Source organism: Chiroxiphia lanceolata, chromosome 5 (assembly GCF_009829145.1).
Source record: "Chiroxiphia lanceolata isolate bChiLan1 chromosome 5, bChiLan1.pri, whole genome shotgun sequence".
Lineage (NCBI taxonomy): Eukaryota > Metazoa > Chordata > Aves > Passeriformes > Pipridae > Chiroxiphia > Chiroxiphia lanceolata.
In genome coordinates, this window is record NC_045641.1 from 8424698 (window position 1) to 8437386 (window position 12689).

At 37.6% G+C, this 12689-nt stretch overlaps 1 long non-coding RNA gene across 1 annotated transcript; it reads left to right on the forward strand.

Moving 5' to 3' along the window:
• Nucleotides 1-9766: 9766 nt before the first annotated feature.
• LOC116787645 lies at nucleotides 9767-12272 on the forward strand. The gene is made up of 3 exons (XR_004357359.1): nucleotides 9767-9880; nucleotides 11877-11933; nucleotides 12031-12272. It is a non-coding gene; the product is annotated as an uncharacterized LOC116787645 (long non-coding RNA).
• Nucleotides 12273-12689: the final 417 nt, after the last annotated feature.

A 12689-nucleotide genomic window follows, 5' to 3' on the forward strand; every position in this document is an offset into this window, starting at 1 on the left:
GAATAAATATGTTACAGGAAGATGTAATAGGAATAAGGAATGTATCACTTATATTCATCTGAAAGACAGAGCTATCCTAGTCAAAATGGTGTTTCAGTTATTCATTTTGGGAGTCTACAGTTACATTGATATTTGTCTTTTATTTGTTGGAATCTTGAATTGACTTTTATCATAATTTTGGGAGTTTTATAAGACTCTTGACTTGATTCAGTGCTGTACTGTCTCAGATTTGATGTCAATATAATGTATGGAGATATATGTACATATATATAGTCAGTTTCCTTTGGGGTTTTAAAAACTGAGTCTAAAAAATGAGTAATGTATCATTTTAATAAATAATATATAACATGCTTATAATACATAATACATGGTGACACTAAGAACGATAGGGCAACCCCCAATATATTGCCCAAGGTCTTCCTAATTCAGAGATATTTTTTTTATATTATCCTTAGAAACTGCATACTTTTTTTACATCAGTTTCCTTTCACTTGTCCTAGTTTAAACCCAGCCAGCAGTCAAGCCCCATGCAGCTGCTCTCTCACTCCCTCACCAGCAGGATCTGGGAGAGAATTGGAAGGGTAAAAAGCTGGAAAACTCATGGGTTGAAATAAAGATATTTTTAGGTAAAGCAAAGAAAGTAAAACAAGGAATTAATTCACTGCTTTCCATGGGCAGACAGGTGTTCAGCCATGTTGTCGAGGTTACTTGGAAAGACAAAAGCCATCACTCCAAAGATCCCCCCTCTTCTTCATTCTGTCTCCCAGCTTCAATATTGAGCATGATGTCACATGGTCTGGAATGTCCTTTTAGTCAGTTTGGGTCACCTGTCCTGGCTGTGTCTCCTCCCAGCCTCCCATGCACCCCCAGCTTCTCACCAGTGTGGCAGTATGAAAAGCAGAAAAGGCCTTGGCTCTTTGTAAGCCCTGCTCATCATTAACAAAAACATCTCTATTTTATCAACCCTGTGTTCAGCACAAATCTGAAACACAGCCCCATACCAGCCACTGTGAAGAAAATTTACTCTACCCCAGGCAAAAGCTGCACATACTTGAGTTTAATGACACACATTCTCTTTCCTTATCAGTAGATAATGAGGATAAAACTGCTGGTACCTGAAGTGCTACTTGGACATGGTCAGGTGAAATCTAATTCATCCCACACAACTTTGCTTTCAGTGCTGTAGGCTTTAGTCTGCCTTCATAGACAAAAGAGGAAAAGCTACTTCCAGAGGATTCTTATTCTTACCCATCTCATATTCCTCTCTTATGCCAAGGTGAATCAATCCCTGGGAAGTCTGTTTTATTCTCCTTGGGCTAGAAGGATCTTAGATTTCTAACTTTCAAATAACTGAAATTAGAGGACATAATCACGCATGTGGTCTGAATATTGGTTATATATACATTCAAATAAACAGTTTTGAGAAGACTAAAATTTATAAATTGCAATGTACATAAACCTATTCATATAATCACTAATGCTCATTGCTGGCTGGGAATTTCCCAACAATTCATAGCAGAAGTGTGTGAAGGAGGAATTTGAGGGGAAACAGATGATTGCAATATAATCAAGTCAATCTGTAGGGAATATTTTGCAGAAGATCAATCATCAACTATCTCTTTGTTATAATCTCCCAGGTATTAGACAAGCCATGTGTGAGTGCTTCTGAATTTGAAGGGGGCAAAATATTCTGACTTGAAGCAGAGTTATGTATACGTTGATAGGCATTGGGAAGATATAAAAATAAATTTAGCCTGGCTTAGGCTGAATTACAGGACCATTACAGATCTCTCTGAAGGCTTAAATGATGTGTCAGCCTTAAGATCTATAAACTTGCCTGTTACATGGTCTACCTATTAAAGTGATCTCATGTCCCTGGAGGGGTTCAGCTCCCCCTCATGGTTGTTTTTTTTTTTTTAATTTTTCAATACTTAGGTTATTGGGCAGGCCATAAACTCAAGACCTCTGCCTGGAAGACAGAAGTTCTTTGTTTGACCTGTGATTGTTATATTTATACCAAAGGAGGTTGGAGAAAAATATGCAAATAAGTTAGACCTCTGTCACTAGGCCACATTTTTCTTGACCTCAACTTGCTTTACTGTTGCTGCAACATATGCCTGGCAATTACCTAACGTTTTTTAGTTACTTTGTCATTCTTCTTACACACTGTTACAGGCTGGGTAAGAGGAAGTTTTGTGTTCCCTTCAAATACAGGGTTCCTAGAATAGCTCTTGGGCAGATTCTGAAAGATATATATGTGCATATGCAACACAAATGTATTCTTTTTCACTATGATTCAGTTCCAGCATTTACTGGAAGTTCATCTTCAAAATGTTTCAGGTTTGAGGTGTTTTTTCCCTTTTGCAACCAAGTCTTTCCTGCACTCAAAATTAAACACTCTCTGGAAACAAACAAAAGAACAAACAAAAAAGGGTGATTCTACTTCCTAACTTATAATGGAGTTTAGGATTTAGGGTGTAGGGGTAAGCTATAACTACCACCAATTACCATTATCAACTAGAACAATATATATTCCTGCAAATCTAATAATCAGAAGAATGCATTCTCTGTTATTTAATGAGGTCTAGAAGAGATCCAGGAATTTACTTAATCCCTTGTCAAGAGCACGACAATCAATTGTCCTGAGGAGTAGAAACATTTGCGTGATATACTTTGGTAAACTCTCAAAGGCTTGTAAACCTCCTGAGTTATGATCATTCACCAAGAATGGGATAAACATGGTGAGGCTCAGGTACAGTATCCTATGTTAATTTGCATTTTGTTCTTGTGTTTTAATCTGCGATCAGTAGCCTGGATTGTTAGCTAGTGTTAGGGAGCTCAGCAGGTTTAGGACATGATTGGACTTGCAGTACAGATACAGATCTACTAAATCAGGATTACTTTTTCTTAACGTACCACTCAGGAGGTCTGCTACACTCAAATCTACTGATCGACTCCATGGGAAATTACAGAGCTATGAAATGCTGCTATCCTAGCAGTAAAATACTGCATTTTATAATTCATATATTAGCCAAGATTACCTTTAGCGAACTGCATAGTTGAAATTAATTTTCAGCTCCACACTGAAAATTAGACTCCTCTTTTAAGCTTTATTTCTCTCAGCCAACTGTTTTCTCCTCTGGTTTTCACCTGCCTTCAGAGATGATACACTGGGTCTCTGCTGCAGTTCTTCACGCAAGGCAACACTCACTGACAGTGCACTAAAATTGGAGAAGTCATACTAAGAATTTTGAAAATGCAAGTATAAAAGACATTTTATGAATAGTATAATGAATAATTTACATTAATTTTCTTTACAACATATACTGCAAACCTCAGTGCATTGTTACCTTTTATTAAATTTCCATAGAAAGGTTTTTTTTATCCACCAAATTCAGAAATATATATCTGATAAAAATATGTTAAATCCACTGCAATATTTTAAACTAAAACTACTCTCTACACACACAAACCACATTAACACAACTGTGTAGCTTTCTTTTGACTAAAACTGAGAGCAGCTCCAGACAAGAAACTCTTAGATTAACTTTACTCTTGCACACAACTTCTTCTGCTCGGTTCTAACTCACTGCTGACTAATCAGCTCTCTGGCAGAGTCTAGGGTATAAAAAGCATCAAAGTAACTTAAAGCCACTTTTGTTCTTCCAACAGTTATGGGAAGATCTACAAAACACACAATTCAACTCATTATGCTTTATACCACTTCATAACTAGCCCTTATCCAATTTTCCTCTCACTAAAGGCAGTAAAAGGATGCTGACTGACTTGGGAAAAGTACGACCTTAAATGCTGGTGGTTTCCTGAACACAGTTCAAATGGTACATACATTCAACCTTTGTGTTTCCTGGGATATTGGCCTAACTACCAAGAAAAGGACAAAACCTTCATTCACAGTTCTTTTTTTAGAAGCAGAAAAGGATATTATATAACTTTGGAAATTTGATAAAGATTCAGCTACAGAGATTGGGTAGTTAATAGAAGCATTCTGGTTTCCTCAAAAGAACTATATCTTTTTGAAACAATCATGGCTGAAGAGTCCCCCAAGGCTTGGAGTCCCCTTCTGTACTACTCAAAGGATAATATTTAGAACAGACACAATCAGCTATTCATCCACTGCCCTGATTTATGTTGTACACTTTGGATAACATTCATACAGTGGCGGAAGTCGTCAAAGCTTTGTCTATCTTTTAAGCTCTGGGCAAGGATGGAAGGGGAATAAGAAGCTTGAATGAATCATTGAATATGACACACTCTGCTGCTGTGCAGGGTAGTTCTAGACATATTGATAGGCTTCTCTGGAAATACTTTCGACCTTAAGGTGTTCAGAGCCCCAGCTTAGTATTGCTTTTACCATGAATAAGAGCTATTTGTCTACAGAATCTGTTCTCTGAGGCATCATAGAGAGTGACTACCATAGTTTATTTACAGTGCGACATGAGGCTTAAGGAAACACCCAGAAATAGAAGAAGAGAGAATGCCAGAAGACAAGGAAGACTACATTCATCACAGATGAATGAGGAAATCCTCAGCTTGGAAGAAAACCATGAGATTTGGACACATGTGTACTAAGACATGCAACTGATAACTCTGACAAGAATGGAGAATTTTTGTTTGATGGTATAAGAATGCTGGGATAAGAATGACGATTGATAGGGGATGTAAGTTATTCACATCATGTTTAACAGTTTTGGCATAACTCAAAGAAAATATAGTCCTCTTCTCTATGCTTTTAGTAATTTATTAGACTTTGGGCCACCCAGTTGCACCACTGAACAAGTTCCCTGTAGGTAGCAGTGGGGGGTACTGGGGGGATTATTCTTCAGACAGCAATAACCCAAATTTTTTTCCAAATAGGTCAGCGATTCTCAAACTAGTTTTCCTTTGCTTCTCGATGGGAGGCCTTGGGATAGGACACAGTAACAATTATTTGACTCTATGGCTCCCAGGAACTATAGCCCCTGTCTTCTGCTTCTGCTTGTGCGGTCCATCTCTGCCCCTAGTCAAAATTACTTCCACAACTGATAGATACTTTTTGACTCTAACTGCTGCTGCTTCTGGTGGGAATCTGCCTGGCAATGTGCCCCCTCCTATTTTCCACCTTCTTTGCCTCTAGTTTGAGAACTCTGATCTTAAGACTGATTTTTCTTATGTATATATATTTATATATTTGTTTTTAAATTTAAATTTAAATTAATTGGTCTCCTGAGGCTTGCATCTTCCTTGAGGACTTTGGTGAATCATTTCAGACTTTTGCCTTGCTAATATCTTCTTTATTTCTCCCTTCTCTTTTTGTTTTCTAAGTTCTCTTCCCTCATCTTCATAATATTAAGTAGAGAATTTGGGAGGGTGGGAGAGGAAATGAATAACCCTGTTATATTCTCTCATTTCTCTGTTTTACTTCTACTACTCTTATTTTGACACTAAGAAGAACCACTATGATATTGTCGTGTTTCTTCATTGGCACAGATTCTGAGTTCTGAACAGCATCTGTGTTTGCCAGTAAATGACTTATTGGTATATGAATGGTTACAACCTTTGTTGAAACTGTTAGGTGGTCAAAACACACATGAAGGTTTTTTTGGGAAGTGAAGGTTTTGGTTTTGCAGGCATTCAACAAAGAGGCAATATGTACTAGCAAAGAGGAAAGGATCTTCTTGAATTAAATAGAAATGTTTACAAAAAGCATAAAACAAGAGCTTAAAGAAAAAGGAGAGAACCTTACCAGAGATAATTTATTTTTTAATTTGTCTTGAAAAACAATCTCAGCAAGTTAAACCAGGCAGTCACAGGGAACCCTGCCTATGACTGTTCTGGACTCAGCAAAAATATTTTGTTAAATGAATCACTTGATCAGGTGTTAATTGCTGCATGTAGTTGACAGTGTGGTGGATTGACCTTGCCTGTCTGCTGGAACCCCCACTCAGAAACTCTTTCAATCCCCTTCCTCAACAGGACGGTAAAGAAGATGAGACAGAAAAGTTTGTGGGTTGAGATGAACACAGTTTAATGAGAAAAGCAAAAACTCTGTGTAGAAACAAACCAAAAAGGTATTTATTCACTACTTCTAATGAGGAGGCAGATGTCCAGCTTGTAAAGCAAGTCCTCAGTATGCATAGCAATTACTTGGGAAGACAAATACCATAAACACAAATGCATCCTCCCCTTCCACTCTGCTTTTATTATTGAGCATAATGTCATATGCTATGGAACATCCTATCAGCCAGTTTGGGTCAGCTGTCCCAGTTATGTCCCCTCCCAACCTCTTACCCACCACCAGTGTACTTGCCTTGGTGGGGGTAGTTAGAGAGAAGGGCTTGATGGTGTGAAAGATCTACTCAGTAATAACCAAAAACATTGGTGTTTTGACACTTTTGTAGCCACGAATGCAAAGCACAACATCACAGTAGCTGGAGTAAAGAAAGATAATGTCATCCTAGGCAGACCCTGTACAAGTCCAAATAACAACAAACTTTTAAAAATTTGTAGTAGGTGATAAAATACTGTCAAGCAGCACAGGCAAGTGAAAAATGCTTTGGGATAAATATAGTAATAAGTTTAAGGAAATAAATATGATCCTGTATTTATGAGATGTGCAAGTGTTTTCAAGTATTTCCCTGACATCCTTCCTGACATAAGTAATGTTCTTATAGACATTGGCTTGCCTACTGCAGTGCCTGGCCAGAAAGCCTTCACATAGAGAGAAGGATGATAAACAGAAATTCTGTAGAAGAGGAAAATTCTCTGGGATTAATTACCTGGTTGGCTTCAGTACTTGGTATGGACCAAAAAAGCTCTTTCAGAGTGAAGCTCAGTTCTGTTGTCTTTGCCCCAGTAGAGACTAGAATTATTTGAATCAGAAGTTAACATTTGAATGCTCATATCTACATTCTGAAATTAAGATAAAATCTCTTGATTTCTCAAATTATTTCTTGGATCCAATGGATTTCCTCTTTTTGAAGGTAAAATTATCATTTCATCAAAATAATATTCAATTAAAATTCATATGTTGAATAAATCCATTCCTTGAAATTTAAGTACTAGCAAGTGCAGTACAACTAAAGAACTGAGATAATTAAATAATGTTGATAACAAAAAAGCATATTGGTAATTTAGATCTATTTAACTTTTAAACCTGTGAAAAATAAACAATTTTTTCATCAATTTAGCGTGAGTAGGTGGAGAAAGAAGGCATTATTAGGCAAATGCATAACTTTATCCAAAAAGTCTTATATCTTTAAACAGCATAATGTTTATATGTTGACCTTTCCAGAAAAAAACACTGGAAGAGATTGGCGATGACAAAGTTCATTGTAAATGCTGTAATATCGAGACACAATCATAAGCTTTCCTATAAAAGTATTCTTTTGGGATGATAATTCTGACCAACCATTAAAATCACCAAGCCCCAACTCCACCTTCTGTGTCTGATACTGCACAATTGTACTGTCAATCATTATACTCAATACTGGGATTTGACGTTTTCAACATGACTGGAAGTGCTTATATGATTAAATTAAGCTCATGAAAATACTGCCAACTAGAAATCTTCATTGACAAAAGGAGGAAATGTCTAATACAGATACACTTAACCCAGTTTAACCCTCATTTATCTTGTGAGAATAAATCTTTGGGTTTTATCACTGTAAAGAATAAATGTGTGTGTGTCATTGTTTTGAATAGGTTGGATAAAAAAACCATTTAAACCAGTCCAGCACTCCAAACACTGACCATGCTTTAATCACACTCACAAGCACTGGCAGGCAAGGGCCTTAAATTCTAAGAGCATGTCCCAGTGGAAACGTTAAAGACCTTGCTAGTGGAAATGGGCTATCTAATATCACATTGAATATAAATCTGCTTGGAAAGATCATGATTATCCTGGAAGTCTAACAAATTGAGGCACTTGGTTTTTGGTTCAGAGAAAGCTTTCAAGTTCTGCAAATGTTATCAGTGCAAGTTAATGAGCCATGACATTCATTCCACCTCATGAAACACTTCTAGATTTATACTAAATTGAGATGTACAGGCACTTTTAATTTTATCATTATTATTTTTTAGTTTAACAAATTGTTTTAGAGTTCCTATGGCTGAGGCTGGATGAATTAAAACACAAGTTTTGGTGGCAGTTGTAATTAGAAAAGCACATTTGATCAGAAATAAGGAAATAAAAAAAATAGTTAATCTGTTACAGTCCTTCAGGTTTATATTGCCATTATCAGATCAAGAAAAATTACAATGAACCATACTTATTATGTAATTTGAATTTGGCCAATGTCTAGTATGATGGATTACCTCAAATAAATGATTTGAGTGAATCCTATCTGCCAAGAAGATATTTATAAAGGCCTTATATCCATATAAATATTCATCTCAGACCTTATAACTTCTCTTGTACACAAACAAATAAATCATTGTTTGGAAGTAGAAGAAGGAAATTTTTCATCCAAATCATTAATGTTTTGCTATTAAACTAGTCACTAGATTTCTGAAAGTAATCTTCTGTATGTCGGATGAAAATGGACTTTTAGGGAGGAAATTTTTTTTTTTTTGATGTACTAAAAGAAGATTCTGTGTTTATTAGTTGTTATTCAGGGGTTTAAAACAATTACTCTTCTGAACAAATCCAGGAAATACTGTTCTGGCTGAAAAATTACCAAATTTCTAATATTTGGATGATCGGCTTGGACAGGGGCACTCTGTGCTGGGTTAGGAACTGACTGGAGGGCCGGGCCCAGAGAGTGCTGGTGAACAGAGCTGCATCCAGTTGGCAGCCAGCCACTAATGATGTCCCCCAGGGGACATCATTAGTGTTGGGCCCAGTTCTGTTTAATATCTTTATCGATGATTTAGATGAGGGGATTGAGTCCACCAGCAGCAAATTTGCAGATGACACTAAGTTTGGGGGGGTTGTCGATCAGCTGGAAGGCAGGAGGGCTCTGCAGAGGCACCTGGACAGGCTGGAGAGTTGGGCTGATTCCAAGGGGATGAGGTTCAACAAGGTCAAGTTCTGGGTCCTGCACTTTGGCCACAACAACCCCCTGCATCACTACAGGTTGGGGACAGAGCAGCTGGAGAGCAGCCAGGCAGAAAGGGACCTGGGAGTTTGGATTGACAGGAAGCTGAACATGAGCCAGCAGTGTGCCCAGGTGGCCAAGAAGGCCAATGGTATCCTGGTCTGTATCAGGAACAGTGTGGCCAGCAGGACCAGGGAAGTGATTCTTCCCCTGTACTCAGCACTGGTGAGACCACACTAGGAGTACTGTGTCCAGTTCTGGAGCAGGTCCAGAGGAGAACAACAAGGCTGGTGAAGGGACTTGAGCACAAGCCCTATGAGGAGAGACTGAGGGAGTTGAAATTGTAGCCTGGAGAAGAGGAAACTCAGGGGAGACCTCATCAATCTCTACAACTCCCTGAAAGGAGGTTGTAGCCGGGTGGGAATTGGTCTCTTCTCCAAGGCAGCTACCAGTAAGACAAGAAGGTATGGTCTTAAGCTGTGCCAGGGGAGGTTTGAGTTAGATATTAGGAAGAAATTCTTCACAGTGAGGGTGATCAGACATTGGAATGGGCTGCCCAGGGAAGTGGTGGGTTCTCCGTCCCTGGAGGTTTTTAAGTTGAGACTGGATGTGGCACTTAGTGCCATGGTCTAGTAACCATGGCAGTGTTGGGTCAAGGGTTGGACTTGATGATCTCACAGGTCCCTTCTAACCCATCTGATTCTATGATTCTATGATTCTAGAATTCTATGATTATGATCTTTAGGTTATGGATCTTACTCTGGACTGATGTCACCAGTTACATTTATTAGTATTATCAGTGCCTGTGTGTTCTTGGTAACTTTTAATGCTTTGATGTCTTATGCGTAAGGCCTAAAATCGTAGCTTATTTTGTGTTGCCTTATATGCTTTAAGGATTCAAATTATTCATACAGATTGGAAGTATGTATTTGATATAACTCATAAAATCTAGACATCAAAATCTGTGGTTGGTCACCTGAGACTCTCTCTATAGAGTTACTTAGCAGAGGTACATTTCATCACATCTTAAAATAGATGTCGAAAATAGGTCAAGTGTATCACACCCTGGAAGTCCTTATTTCTGTCTACTGACATTTACAAACTCAGCTTTTGATGTCTGCTGCAGAAATCAGAGCACAAGTGTTTATACTTTCATTGTCAGATGTGATTAAGAACTTGCAGATAGCACAGAAGTGATTGAACTGAAACCTCCAATCCAAATCTGTCCAGCTATTCAAGAGCTGCATTATTTAACAAAAAGAATTTTAAAAGAATCAATTTAGGGCTATGATAATTTTATTTTCTCTGACTAGGGATTCCAGTTGCACATGCAGGGGCACAGGTTTGTGTGTGCTGATTGAAAAATTCATGACCAGGAAGTGAAGCCTGGCATGAGAGCTAATGAGGACCAATTTCAGAATTTGTCAGTAGTACAGGAAATGTTAAGTGATGACAAGAATTCTGCCTGATGTAGTCATGAAAAAAGGAAAGCTATAGTAAGGCTTGAGGAGGATGGAATTCCTTAAAGTACTAGGAGGAAAAAAAAGTTATATTTAGAGCAGTTCAGCTGAAGAGAGGGTGTGTTGGTCAGAGAGGGAAAAGCAACTAATTGTTACAGTGGTCAACTCAATAGGATGAAAGAAGATAAAATCACAAGCAAAAGGCCAAGTGATTCTTTCTGTGTCTTTCAGAGCTGCTGATAATTGACAGTTCTTGGATTCAAACCAAAAGTTTTGATACGTTTGATATAAAGATAACCCAAATAGCTTGGAGGGAGTGTCAAGAGTGTATCTTATCTCACTTCATAAAAACGTGTATTTTTAAGTGATCAGTTCATTTCTGTAGAGTAGGAAAGAAAGGTGTGGAAAAATGACTGATTTCCAAATATGATAAGAAAATAAGGTAGTGTTTAGTTTAGAAGATGTCTGACAGCAAACTTTAATTTATGTGCCCAAAAGCCTTAGAAAATCTGGGGCAAAAGAAACCTTAACAAAAATAGAACAACCATCCTTCTGAGGTATAATTTACCTCCATTAAGGGGGCAATACACATCGTGCCTTGTTTTGAGCAAGGCCTCTGGATGTACAGAGATTAGATCCAGTAGGAATTAAACCATTGCCTCTGGAACACTACATATTTTCAGATGTGTGACACAGGGTAAGGAAAAAGTTAGATTTATTCAACTACATGAGAAAGAAACAAGGAGAAAGACAAAAATAGGAATATATATATGTTGTTTATTCAATATTCAAAATAATAGTATCAGTACATAGGATACAAGATTGAATCATCATAGTTTAACTCATTACTGCCTGTCACCTAATTCAAACTCTTTTCTAGACAATAATGGGTATTATTAGGCCACCACCAGTTGTGAGGTCATAAATTAGTTGATTTGCATTGCCTCATGTCTGAAGCAAGATGAGCTCAAATAAGTAGACACACGTGAATATGCAATAACTTATCCTATGTACTCAAATCATTGAGCCATTGGATCCACACACAGTCAGAATCACCTAAAAGTATGGGGCATTTCTTTTATGTCTGTGGAAAAAATAATCTTTATTTCTCCCAGCAATGAGTTTGTAAACTGATTATGGTAACTTTCCCATTCTAAATCAACATGATTTTTGAAGATGAGAGCAAAGGAATTTCTGTTGAGAAAAGGCAGACAGTCCAGTTTCTGAGAAGTTATATTTTATTGCAAGAACAGATTTAGTCTAATGAGATCAAAATCACATACTTCTAAAGTAACACATGGATCAGAAATTCTGCAATGTTCGTTTCTGGGGTTTTTTTCCTTTTTTTTTTTTCTCCTTATTCACAAAACCTGATGGACAGGGAACCAGGTCTTGAAGTTTCATTAAAACTAACTCTGGTGCAATTGGCCAAAACTGAGTAAGTATTTCACTGAACAGTTGCACCTTTCTTCAAGGAAGACCATCCCTGAAGACAACAAAATCATGAAAAATCATGAAAGACTAAATAAAAGCAGACTCTGTTCCAGAAAACTGAGGTTTGGGGCCACTGAAATCCTCACTGTAATTCTAAGAGTTTAGCCCAGCCACAGGTCTGGGACTTCAACAAATCAGGGATTACAGTCTACCAGATGAGTCCCTCTTCCAAGGGAAAGCATGGAAGCTGTGCCTTGGCTGTATTGTATAGGGAAGGAGAAGCCACTTAACCCTCTCTTGGTGTTAGCAAAATGGCCATTGAACTGGAAATGTTTCAAAACAATCTGAGTTCAAGAAACCACTCCTGAATTAATGCTGTTAATTGATTTTCCAACAAGTGTTGAAGAAAAACATGGAATATTTCAGTTTCTGGGTCTTTCGAATTACGGTAATTGAAAGGAAAATACATTTATAAATTTCTTTCCAATGTAAATTAACCAGGTTAGTGTGCACACAAGGGTCTATTTAGAAAGAGAAATGAAAAGGAGTTTTGATTGTTCAACAGCCAACAGACTTATCTACTCCCAGCAGAGTCTTTTTGGTGTTGAAATACCACTCTAATGTCTAAATGGAAAGCAAAAAATGATCTGTTTCAAGAAAATTCTGATGTTGGTGTTGAGTATTTATGAAAGGTGGGACTTTTTAAGGAAACATGCAAGCTTCCTATGTGCAATTACCACAGGCTATGTTTATTCCTGTC